Below are 14,342 nucleotides of genomic sequence, written 5' to 3' on the forward strand. Positions count from 1 at the left end.
TTTTCTCAGTGATACGGAGATGACTGGGCTTTTCTCAGTGATACAGAGATGAATGGGCTTTTCTCAGTGATACAGAGATGACTGGGCTTTTCTCAGTGATATAGTGATGATTGGGTGACTCTCAATATTACAGTGATGACTGAGCGACTCTCAGGGATACAGTGATGACTGGGCTTTTCTCAGTGATGCAGTGATGACACGGTGACTCTCAGTGATACAGAGATGACTGGGTCACTCTCAGTGATACATTGATGGCTGGGCTTTTCTCAATGATACACAGATGACTGGGCAACTCGCAATGATACAGTTATGATTGGGTGACTCTCAGTGGTACAGAGATGACTGGGCTTTTCTCAGTGATACAGAGATGACTGGGCAACTCGCAATGATACAGTTATGATTCGATGACTCTCAAATTTACATTGATGACGTGGCGACTCTGAGTGATACAGTGATGATTGGGCTTTTGTAAGTGATACCGTGATGACTGGGCGACTCTCAGTGATACCGAGATGACTGGGCTTTTCTCAGTGATACAGTGATGACTGTGCGACATTCAGTGATACCGTGATGACTGGGTTTTTCTCAGTGATGACTGTGTGACTCTCAGTGATGACTGTGTGACTCTCAGTGATACACAGATGAATGGGTGGCTCTCAATGATACAGTGATGATTGGACTTTTCTCAGTGATATAGTGATGACTGGGTGACTCTCAGTGATACAGAGATGACTGGGCTTTTGCAGTGATACAGTGATGACTGTGCGATATTCAGTGATACAGTGATGACTGGTTATTTCTCAGTGATGACTGTGTGACTCTCACTGATAGAGTGATGACTCTGCGATTCTCTGTGAAACAGTGATGACTGTGAGACTCTGTTACAGTGTTGACTGGGCGATTCTCGGTGATACACAGATGACTGGGTGACTCAGTGTTACAGTGATGATTGGGTGACTCTCAGTGATACAGTGATGACTGGGCTTTTCTCAGTGATACAGAGATGACTGCGCAACTCGCAGTGATACAGTGATGACTGGCTGACTCGCAGAGGTACAGAGATGACTGGGCTTTTCTCAGTGATATAGTGATGATTGGGTGACTCTCAATTTTACAGTGATGATGGGGCGACTCTCAGTGATACAGTGATGACTGCGTGACTCTCAGTGATACAGTGATGACTGGGATTTTCTCAGTGAGACAGAGATGATAGGGCAAATCCAATGATTCAGTGATGACTGGGTGACTCTCGGTGATACACAGATGAATGGGTGACTCTCAATGATACAGTGATGATTGGACTTTCCTCAATGACATAGTGATGACTGGGTGACTCTCACTGGTACAGAGATGACAGGGATTTTCTCAGTGATACAGAGATGACTGGGCTTTTTTCAGTGATACAGTGATGACTGGATGACTCTCAGTGATACGGAGATGATTGGGTGACTCTCAGTGATACAGTGATGACTTGCTGACTCTCAGTGGTGCAGAGATGACTGGGTGAAACTCAGTGGTACAGTGATGAGTGGGTGACAATCGTTGATACAGTGATGACTGGGCGATTCTCAGTGATACAGAGATGACTCGGCAACTCGCAAAGATACAGTGATGACTGGTTGACTCTCAGTGGTACAGAGATGACTGGTCTTTTCTCAGTGATACAAAGATTCTGGGAGTGTCTCAGTGATACAGTGATGCCTGGGCAAAACTCAGTGGTACAGTGATGACAGGGTGACTCTCGTTGATACAGTGATGACTGTGCGATTGTCAGTGATATAGTGATGAATGTAAGACTCTCAGTGTTACAGTGATGACTGGGCGATTCTCAGTGACACAGAGATGATTGGGTGACTCAGTGTTACAGTGATCATTGGGTTTCTCTCAGTGGTAGAGTGATGACTGGGCTTTTCTCAGTGATACAGAGATGGCTGGGCAACTCGGAATGATACAGTGATGACTGGTTGACTCTCAGTGGTACAGAGATGACTGGTCTTTTCTCAGTGATACAGAGATGACTGGGCGAGTTGCAGTGATACAGTGATGCCTGGGCTTCTCTCAGTGATGACTGGGTGACACTCAGTGATACAGGGATGACTGTGCGATTCTCAGTGATACAGTGATGACTTAGTGACACTCAGTGATACAGTGATGACTGACCGGTGCTCAGTGATACAGTGATGACTGGGTCACCTTCAGTGATACAGTCATGACTGTGCGATTCTCAGTGATACGGTGATGAATGTGCGATTCTCAGTGATACAGAGATGACGGCGCTATTCTCAGTGATACCGTGATGACTGGGGTTTTCTCAGTGGTACAGTGATGACTGAATGGCTTTCAGTAATGGAGAGATGACTGGGTGACACTCAGTGATTCAGTGATGACTGGGTGACTCTCAGTCATACAGTGATGACTGTGCGACTCTGAGTGATACAGTGATGACTGGGCGACTTTCGGTGATACATTGATGACTGGGCTTTTCTCTGTGATACAGAGATGACTGGGCCACTGTCAATGATACACTGATGATTAGGATTTTCTCACTGAAACAGTGGTGACTGGGTCACTCTCAATGGTACAGAGATGACTGGGTTTTCTGAGTGATATAGTGATGATTGGGTGACTCTCAATATTGCAGTGATGACTGAGCGACTCTCAGGGATACAGTGATGACGGGGCTTTTCTCAGTGATGCAGTGATGACTGGGAGACTCACAATGATACAGAGATGACACGGTGACTCTCAGTGATACAGAGATGACTGAGTCACTCTCAGTGATACTCTGATGACTGGGATTTTCTCAGTGAGACAGAGATGATAGGGCAAATCCAATGATTCAGTGATGACTGGGTGACTCTCGGTGATACACAGATGAATGGGTGACTCTCAATGATACAGTGATGATTGGACTTTCCTCAATGATATAGTGAAGACTGGGTGACTCTCACTGGTACAGAGATGACAGGGATTTTCTCAGTGATACAGAGATGACTGGGCTTTTTTCAGCGATACAGTGATGACTGGGTGACTCTCAGTGATACGGAGATGATTGGGTGACTCTCAGTGATACAGTGATGACTTGCTGACTCTCAGTGGTGCAGAGATGACTGGGCAACTCGCAAACATACAGTGATGACTGGTTGACTCTCAGTGGTACAGAGATGACTGGTCTTTTCTCAGTGATACAAAGATGACTGGGTGAGACTCAGTGATACAGTGATGCCTGGGTGACTCTCAGTGATTAAGTGATGACTGTGCGATTCTCAGTGATACCGTGATGACTGTGCGATTCTCAGTGATACAGTGATGACTGGGCAAAACTCAGTGATACAGTGATGACTGGGTGACTCTCGGTGATACAGTGATGACTGCGATTGTCAGTGATATAGTGATGAATGTAAGACTCTCAGTGTTACAGTGATGACTGGGGGATTCTCAGTGACACAGAGATGATTGGGTGACTCAGTGATACAGTGCTCATTGGGTTTCTCTCAGTGGTAGAGTGATGACTGGGCTTTTCTCAGTGATACAGAGATGGCTGGGCAACTCGGAACGATACAGTGATGACTGGTTGACTCTCAGTGGTACAGAGATGACTAGTCTTTTCTCAGTGATACAGAGATGACTGGACGAGTCGCAGTGATGCAGTGATGACTTGGTGACACTCAGTGATACAGTGATGCCTGGGCTTCACTCAGTGATGACTGGGTGACACTCAGTGATACAGTGATGACTGTGCGATTCTCAGTGATACAGTGATGACTTGGTGACACTCAGTGATACAGTGATGACTGACCGGTGCTCAGTGATACAGTGATGACAGGGCCACCTTCAGTGATACAGTCATGACTGTGTGATTCTCAGTGATACAGTGATGACTGTGCGATTCTCAGTGATACAGTGATGACTGAGCGATTCTCAGTGATACGGAGATGACTGGGCAACTCAGTGATACAGTGATGATTGGGTGACTCAGTGATACAGTGATGACTATGCGACTCTCTCAGTAAAACAGTGATGACTGTGCAACTCTCAGTGATAGAGTGATGACTGGGCCATTCTCAGTGACCCATTGATGACTGTGCTTTTCTAAGTGATACAGTGATGAATGTGCGATTCACAATGATACAGTGATGACTGGGCGACGTTCAGTGATACACTGATAACTGGGCTTTTCTCAGTGATACAGAGATAACTGGGCGACTGTAATTGATATAGTGTTGATTGGGCTTTGCTCAGTGATACAGTGATGACGGGCTGACTTTCAGTGTTACAGTGAAGACAGGATTACTTTCAGTGATACATCGATGACTGTGTGACTCTCAGTGATACAGTGATGACTGTGCTTTTCTCAGTGAGACAGTGATAACTGGGAGACTGAGTTACTGAAATGACGGGGCGAATCTCAGTGATACAGAGATGACTGGGCTTTTCTCAGTGATACAGTGGTGACAGGGCTTTTCTCATTAATACAGAGATGACTGGGCTGTTCTCAGTGATACAGTAATGACCGGGGTTTTCTCAGTGATACAGTGATGACTGGGTGACTCTCAGTGATAGAGAGAGGACTGGGCGACACTCAGTGGTTCAGTGATTACTGTGCGACGCTGAGTGATACAGTGATGACTGGGCGACTTTTAGTGATACATTGATGACTGGGCTTTTCTCAGTGATACAGAGATGACTGGGCCACTGTCAATGATACACTGATGATTAGGATTTTCTCAGTGAAACAGTGATGACTGGGTGACTCTCAGTGGTACAGAGATGACTGGGCTTTTCTCAGTGATATAGTGATGATTGGGTGAATCTCAATATTACAGTGATGACTGAGCAACTCTCAGTGATACAGTGATGACTGGGCGACTCTCAGTGATACAGAGATGACTGGGTGACTCTCAGTGATTCAGTGATGACTGTGCGAATCTCAGTGATACAGTGATGACTGGGTGACTCTCAGTGATTCAGTGATGATTGGACTATTCTCAGTGATACAGTGGTGACTGCGTGACTCTCAGTGATACATTGATGGCTGGGCTTTTTTCAGTGATACAGAGATGACTGGGCAACTCACAATGATACAGTGATGATTGGGTGACTCTCAAATTTACAGTGATGACGCGGCGACTCTGAGTGATACAGTGATGATTGGGCTTTTGTAAGGGATACCGTGATGACTGGGCGACTCTCAGTGATACAGAGATGATTGGACTTTTCTCAGTAATACAGTGATGACTGGCTGACTCTCAGTGGTGCAGAGATGACTGGGCAAAACTCAGTGGTACAGTGATGACTGGGTGACTCTCAGTGATACAGTGATGACTTGCAATTCTCAGTGATACAGTGATGACTGTGAGACTCTCGGTGTTACAGTGATGACTGGGCGATTCTCAGTGATACAGAGATGACTGGGCAACTAGCAATGATACAGTGAAGACTGGTTGACCCTCAGTGGTACAGAGATGACTGGTCTTTTCTCAGTGATACAGTGATGCCTGGACTTTTCTCAGTGATGACTGGGTGAGACTCAGTGGTACACTGATGACTGTGCGATTCTCAGTGATACAGCGATGACTGGGCAAATCTCAGTGGTACAGTGATGACTGGCTGACTCTCAGTGACACAGTGATGACTGTGCGATTGTCAGTGATACAGTGATGACTGTGAGACTCAGTGTTACAGTGATGAATGGGCGATTCTCAGTGGTACAGTGATGACTGGGTGACTCTCAGTGATACAGTGATGACTGTGTGACTCAGTGTTACAGTGATGAATGGGCGATTCTCAGTGATACAGTGATGACTGGGCAAATCTCAGTGGTACAGTGATGACTGGGTGACTCTCAGTGATACAGTGATGACTGTGCGATTGTCAGTGATACAGTGATGACTGTGTGACTCAGTGTTACAGTGATGAATGGGCGATTCTCAGTGACACAGAGATGATTGGGTGACTCAGTGATACAATGATGATTGGGTGACTCTCAATGTTACAATGGTGACTGTGCAACTCTCAGTGGTAGAGTGATGACTGGGCATTTCTTAGTGATACAGAGATGTCTGGGCAACTCGCAATGATACAGTGATGACTGGTTGAGTCTCAGTGGTACAGAGATGACTGTTCTTTTCTCATTGATACAGATATGACTAGGCGAGTCGCTGTGATACAGTGATGCCTGGGCTTTACTCAGTCATGACTGGGTGATACTCAGTGATACAGTGATGACTGGGTGACACTCAGTGATACAGTGATGACTGGGTGGCACTCAGTGATACAGTGATGACTGGGTGGCACTCAGTGATACAGTGATGACTGACCGGTGCTCAGTGATACAGTGATGACTGGGTCATTTTCAGTGATACAGTGATGACTGGGCAATTCTCAGTGATGCGGAGATGACTGGGCGACTCAGTGATACAGTGATGATTGGGTGACTCAGTGATACAGTGATGAGTGTGCGACTCTCTCAGTAAAACAGTGATGAATGTCCGACTCTCAATGATACTATGATGACTGGGCCATTCTCAATGACACAGTGATGACTGGGCTTTTCTCAGTGATACAGTGATGACTGGGCTTTTCTCAGTGATACAGTGATGACTGGGCAACTCACAATGATACAGTGACGACTGGGTGACTCTCAGTGGTACAGAGATGACTGGGCTTTTCTCAGTGATACAGAGATGACTGGGCTACTCACAATGATACAGTGATGACTGGGTGACTCTCAAAATTACAGTGATGACGCGGTAACTCTGAGTGATACAGTGATGATTCAGCTTTTGTAAGTGATACCGTGATGACTGGGTGACTTTAAGTGATACAGAGATGACTGGGTGACTCTGAGTGATACAGTGATGACTGGGCGACTTTTAGTGATACATTGATGACTGGGCTTTTCTCAGTGATACAGAGATGACTGGGCAATTCTCAGTGATACAGTGATGACTGTGAGACTCTCGGTGTTACAGTGATGACTGGGCGATTCTCAGTGATACAGAGATGACTGGGCAACTAGCAATGATACAGTGAAGACTGGTTGACCCTCAGTGGTACAGAGATGACTGGTCTTTTCTCAGTGATACAGAGATGACTGGGCGAGTCTCAGTGATACAGTGATGCCTGGAATTTTCTCAGTGATGACTGGGTGAGACTCAGTGGTACACTGATGACTGTGCGATTCTCAGTGATACAGCGATGACTGTGCGATTCTCAGTGATACAGTGATGACTGGGCAAATCTCAGTGGTACAGTGATGACTGGGTGACTCTCAGTGATACAGTGATGACTGGGCAAATCTCAGTGGTACAGTGATGACTGGGTGACTCTCAGTGATACAGTGATGACTGTGCGATTGTCAGTGATACAGTGATGACTGTGTGACTCAGTGTTACAGTGATGAATGGGCGGTTCTCAGTGACACAGAGATGATTGGGTGACTCAGTGATACAATGATGATTGGGTGACTCTCAATGTTACAATGGTGACTGTGCAACTCTCAGTGGTAGAGTGATGACTGGGCATTTCTTAGTGATACAGAGATGTCTGGGCAAGTCGCAATGATACAGTGAAGACTGGTTGAGTCTCAGTGGTACAGAGATGACTGGTCTTTTCTCATTGATATAGTGAGGACTGGGCTTTTCTCAGTGATACAGAGATGACTGGGCAACTCACAATGATACAGTGATGACTGGGTGACTCTCGGTGATACAGAGATGATTGGACTTTTCTCAGTAATACAGTGATGACTGGCTGACTCTCAGTGGTGCAGAGATAACTGGGCAAAACTCAGTGGTACAGTGATGACTGTGCAATTCTCAGTGATACAGTGATGACTGTGAGACTCTCGGTGTTACAGTGATGACTGGGTGATTCTCAGTGATACAGAGATGACTGGGCAACTAGCAATGATACAGTGAAGACTGTTTGACCCTCAGTGGTACAGAGATGACTGGTCTTTTCTCAGTGATACAGTGATGCCTGGACTTTTCTCAGTGATGACTGGGTGAGACTCAGTGGTACACTGATGACTGTGCGATTCTCAGTGATACAGCGATGACTGGGCAAATCTCAGTGGTACAGTGATGACTGGGTGACTCTCAGTGATACAGTGATGACTGTGCGATTGTCAGTGATACAGTGATGACTGTGAGACTCAGTGTTACAGTGATGAATGGGCGATTCTCAGTGACACAGAGATGATTGGGTGACTCAGTGATACAATGATGATTGGGTGACTCTCAATGTTACAATGGTGACTGTGCAACTCTCAGTGGTAGAGTGATGACTGGGCATTTCTTAGTGATACAGAGATGTCTGGGCAACTCGCAATGATACAGTGAAGACTGGTTGAGTCTCAATGGTACAGAGATGACTGTTCTTTTCTCATTGATACAGATATGACTAGGCGAGTCGCAGTCATACAGTGATGCCTGGGCTTTACTCAGTCATGACTGGGTGACACTCAGTGATACAGTGATGACTGGGTGACACTCAGTGATACAGTGATGACTGGGTGACACTCAGTGATACAGTGATGACTGGGTAACTCTCAGTGATACAGTGATGACTGGGTGACACTCAGTGATACAGTGATGACTGTGCGATTCTCAGTGATACAGTGATGACTGGGTGACACTCAGTGATACAGTGATGACTGACCGGTGCTCAGCGATACAGTGATGACTGGGTCATTTCCAGTGATACAGTCATGATTGTGCGATTCTCAGTGATACAGTGATGACTGTGCGATTCTCAGTGATACAGTGATGACTGGACAATTCTCAGTGATACGGAGATGACTGGGCGACTCAGTGCTCCAGTGATGACTGGGTGACTTTCAGTGATACAGTGATGACTGGGTTTTTCTCAGTGATACAGAGATGACTGGCTGACTTTCAGTGTTACAGTGATGACAGGGGTACTTTCAGTGATACATCGATGACTGTGAGACTCTCAGAGATACAGTGATGACTCTGCTTTTCTCAGTGATACAGTGATGACTGGGAGACTCTGTGTTACTGAAATGACGGGGCGAATCTCAGTGATACAGAGATGACTGGGCTTTTATCAGTGAAACAGTGGTGACAGGGCTTTTCTCATTGATACAGAGATGACTGTGCTGTTCTCAGTGATACGGCGATGACTGGGGTTTTCTCAGTGATACAGTGATGACTGGGTGACTCTCAGTGATGGAGAGAGGACTGGGCGACACTCGGTGGTTCAGTGATGACTGGGTGACTCTCAGTCATACAGTGATGACTGGGCGACTTTTAGAGATACATTGATGACTGGGATTTTCTCAGTGATACAGAGATGACTGGGTCACTGTCAATGATACACTGATGATTAGGATTTTCTCAGTGAAACAGTGATGACTGGGTGACTCTCAGTGGTACAGAGATGACTTGGCTTTTCTCAGTGATATAGTGATGATTGGGTGACTCTCAATTTTACAGTGATGACTGAGCAAATCTCAGGGTTACAGTGATGACTGGGCTTTTCTCAGTGATACAGTGATGACCGGGAGACTCTCAGTGATACAGAGATGACACGGCGACTCTCAGTGATACAGAGATGACTGGGTGACTCTCAGTGATACAGAGATGACTGGGTGACTCTCAGTGATACAGAGATGACTGGGTGACTCTCAGTGATACATTGATGGCTGGGCTTTTCTCAGTGATACAGAGATGACTGGGCAACTCACAATGATACAGTGATGACTGGCTGACTCTCAGTGGTACAGAGATGACTGGGCTTTTCTCAGTGATACAGAGATGACTGGGCAACTCGCAATGATACAGTGATGATTGGGTGACTCTCAAATTTACAGTGAGGACACGGTGACTCTGAGTGATACAGTGATGATTTGGCTTTTGTAAGGGATACCGTGATGACTGGCCGACTCTCAGTGATACAGAGATGACTGGGTGACTCTCAGTGATACAATGATGAGTGGGCTTTTCTCAGTGATACAGAGATGACAGGGCAACTCTCAATGATTTAGTGATGACTGGGTGACTCTCCGTGATACACAGATGAATGGGTGGCTCTCAATGATACAGTGATGATTGGACATTTCTCGGTGATATAGTGATGGCTGGTTGACTCTCAGTGATACAGAGATGACTGGGCTTTTCTCAGTGATACAGTGATGACCGTGCGACATTCAGTGATACACTGATGACTTGGTTTTTCTCAGTGATGACTGTGTGACTCTCAGTGATAGAGTGATGACTGTGCGATTCTCTGTGTTACAGTGATGACTGTGAGACTCTGTGTTACAGTGATGACTGGGCGATTTTCATTGACACAGAGTTGACTGGGCGACTCAGTGTTACAGTGATGATTGGGTGACTCTCAGTGATATAGTGATGACTGCGTGAGACTCAGTGATACACTGATGACTGGGCTTATCTCAGTGATACAGAGATGACTGGGCAACTCGCAATGATACAGTGATGACTGGTTGACTCTCAGTGGTACAGAGATGACTTGGCTTTTCTCAATGATATAGTGATGATTGGGTGACTCTCAATTTTACAGTGATGACGGGGCGACTCTCAGTGGTACAGAGATGACAGGGCTTTTCTCAGTGATATAGTGATGATTGGGTGACTCTCAAATTTACAGTGATGACTGGCTGACTCTCAGGGGTGCAGAGATGATTGGGCAAAACTCAGTGGTACAGTGATGACTGGGTGACTCTCATTGATACAGTGATGACTGTGCGATTCTCAGTGATACAGTGATGAATGTGAGACTCTCAGTGTTACAGTGATGCCTGGGCTTTTCTCAGTGATGACTGGGTGAGACTCAGTGATACACTGATGACTGTGCGATTCTCAGTGATACAGTGATGACTGGGTGACTCTCAGTGATACTGTGATGACTTTGTGATTCTCAGTGATACAGTGATGACAGGGCAAAACTCAGTGGTACAGTGATGATTGGGTGAATCTCAGTGATACAGTGATGACGTTGCGATTGTTAGTGATACATTGATGACTGTGAGACTCTCAGTATTACAGTTATGACTGGGCGATTCTCAGTGACAAAGAGATGATTGGGTGACTCAGTAATACAGTGATGATTGGGTGACTCTAAGTGATACAATGGTTACTGTGCGACTCTCAGTGGTAGAGTGATGACTGGACTCTTCTCAGTGATACAGAGATGACTGGGCCAGTCTCAGTGATACAGTGATGCCTGGGCTTTTCTCAGTGATGACTGTGCGATTCTCAGTGATACAGTGATGACTGTGCGATTCTCAGTGATACAGTGATGACTGTGCGATTCTCAGTGATACAGTGATGACTGGGCAAAACTCAATGTACAGTGATGACTGGGTGACTCTCACTGATACAGTGATGACTGGGCTTTTCTCAGTGAAACAGTGTTGACTGGGCTTTTCGCAGTGATACAGTCATGACTGTGTGATTCTCAGTGATACATTGATGACTGGGGGGCACTCATTGACACAGTGAAGACTGCGTGACTCTCACCGATACAGCGAAGACTGGGTGATTCTCAGTGATACAGTGATGACTGGGTGACTCTCAGTGATACAGTGATGACTGGGTGACTCTCAGTGATACAGAGATGACTGGGCGACAATCAGTGATACAGTGATGACAGGGTTACTTGCAGTGATACACCGATGACTGTGTGACTCTCAGCGATACAGTGATGACTTGGCAACTCTCAGTGATTATACGATGACTGTGCGACTCTCTCAGTGATACTGTGATAATTGGGTGACTTTTAGTGATACAGTGATGACTGTGCGACTCTCAGTGATACACTGATGACTGGGCTTTTCTCAGTGATACAGAGATGACTGGGCGACTTTTAGTGACACAGTGATGACTGGGCAACATTCAGTGATGCAGAGATGACTGGGCCACTGTCAATGATACACTGATCATTAGGATTTTCTCATTGATATAGTGATGACTTGGTGACTCTCAGTGGTACAGAGATGACGGTGCTTTTCTCAGTGATACAGTGATGACTGGGAGATTCTCAGTGATACAGAGATGACTGGTCTTTTCTCAGTGATATTGTGATGATTGGGGGACTCTCAATATTGCAGTGATGACTGAGCGATTCTCAGGAACACTGTGATGACTGGGTGTTTCTCAGTGATTCAGTGATGACTGGGAGATTCTCAGTGATACAGAGATGACTGGGTGACTCTCAGTGACACAGTGATGACTGGGTGACGCTCAGTGAGACAATGATGAATGTGCGATTCACAATGATACAGTGATGACTGTGCAACTCTCAGTGATACAGTGATGACTGGGTGACTCTCACTGGTACAGTGATGATTGGGTGACTCTCAGCGGTACAGAGATGACTGGGCGACTTTCAGTGATACAGTGATGACTGGGCTTTTCTCAGTGATATAGTGATGACTGGGTGATTCTCAGTGATACAGAGATCACTGGGCTTTTTTTAGTGACAAAGTGATGACAGGGCAACATTCTGTGATACAGAGATGACTGGGCCATTGTCAATGATACACTGATGATTAGGATTTTCTCAGTGATACAATGATGAATGGATGACTCTCAGTGGTACAGAGATGACGGGGCTTTTCTCAGTGATATAGTGATGATTGGGTGACTCTCAATATTGCAGTGATGACCGAGTGACTCTCAGGGATACAGTGATGACTGGGTGACTCTCTGTGATACAGTGATGACTGGGCTTTTCTCAGTGATACAGAGATGACTGGGCGACTGTCTATAATACAGTGTTGATTGGGATTTCGTCATTGATACAGTGATGACTGGCTGACGTTCAGTGAATCATCGATGACTGGGCGACTCTCAGTGATACAGTGATGACTATGCGACTCTCTCAGTGATACAGTGATAACTGGGTGACTTTTAGTGATACAGTGATGACTGTGCGACTCTCACTGATACACTGATGACTGGGCGTTTCTCAGTGATACAATGGTGACTGATTGCCTCTCAGTGATACAGTGATGAGTATGTGATTGTCAGTGGTACAGTGATGACTGGGTGACCCTCAGTGAGACAGTGATGACTAAATGATTCTCAGTGACACAGTGATGACTGGGTGACTCTCAGTGATACAGAGATGACAAGGCGACACTCAGTGATACATTGATGACTGGGGTTTTCTCAGTCATACAGAGATGACTGGGTGACTCTCACTGGTACAGTGATGAGTGGGTGACTCTCAGTGGTAAAGAGATGACTGGGCGACTTTCAGTGATACATTGATGACTGGGCTTTTAACAGTCATACAGTGATGAATAGGTGATTCTCAGTGATACAGAGATAACTGGGACACTGTCAATGATACACGGATGATTAGGATTTTCTCAGTGATACAGTGATGACTGGGTGACTCTCAGTGGTACAGAGATGACGGGGCTTTTCTCAGTGATATAGTGATGATTGGGTGACTCTCAATATTGCAGTGATGACCGAGTGACTCTCAGGGATACAGTGATGACTGGGTGACTCTCTGTGATACAGTGATGACTGGGCTTTTCTCAGTGATACAGAGATGACTGGGCGACTGTCTATAATACAGTGTTGATTGGGATTTCGTCATTGATACAGTGATGACTGGCTGACGCTCAGTGATACATCGATGACTGGGCGACTCTCAGTGATACAGTGATGACTATGCGACTCTCTCAGTGATACAGTGATAACTGGGTGACTTTTAGTGATACAGTGATGACTGTGCGACTCTCACTGATACACTGATGACTGGGCGTTTCTCAGTGATACAATGGTGACTGATTGCCTCTCAGTGATACAGTGATGAGTATGTGATTGTCAGTGGTACAGTGATGACTGGGTGACCCTCAGTGAGACAGTGATGACTAAATGATTCTCAGTGACACAGTGATGACTGGGTGACTCTCAGTGATACAGAGATGACAAGGCGAAACTCAGTGATACATTGATGACTGGGGTTTTCTCAGTCATACAGAGATGACTGGGTGACTCTCACTGGTACAGTGATGAGTGGGTGACTCTCAGTGGTAAAGAGATGACTGGGCGACTTTCAGTGATACATTGATGACTGTTCTTTTCTCATTGATACAGATATGACTAGGCGAGTCGCTGTGATACAGTGATGCCTGGGCTTTACTCAGTCATGACTGGGTGACACTCAGTGATACAGTGATGACTGGGTAACTCTCAGTGATACAGTGATGACTGGGTGACACTCAGTGATACAGTGATGACTGTGCGATTCTCAGTGATACAGTGATGACTGGGTGGCACTCAGTGATACAGTGATGACTGACCGGTGCTCAGCGATACAGTGATGACTGGGTC

Source organism: Cetorhinus maximus, chromosome 15 (genome assembly GCF_964194155.1).
Source record: "Cetorhinus maximus chromosome 15, sCetMax3.hap1.1, whole genome shotgun sequence".
Lineage (NCBI taxonomy): Eukaryota > Metazoa > Chordata > Chondrichthyes > Lamniformes > Cetorhinidae > Cetorhinus > Cetorhinus maximus.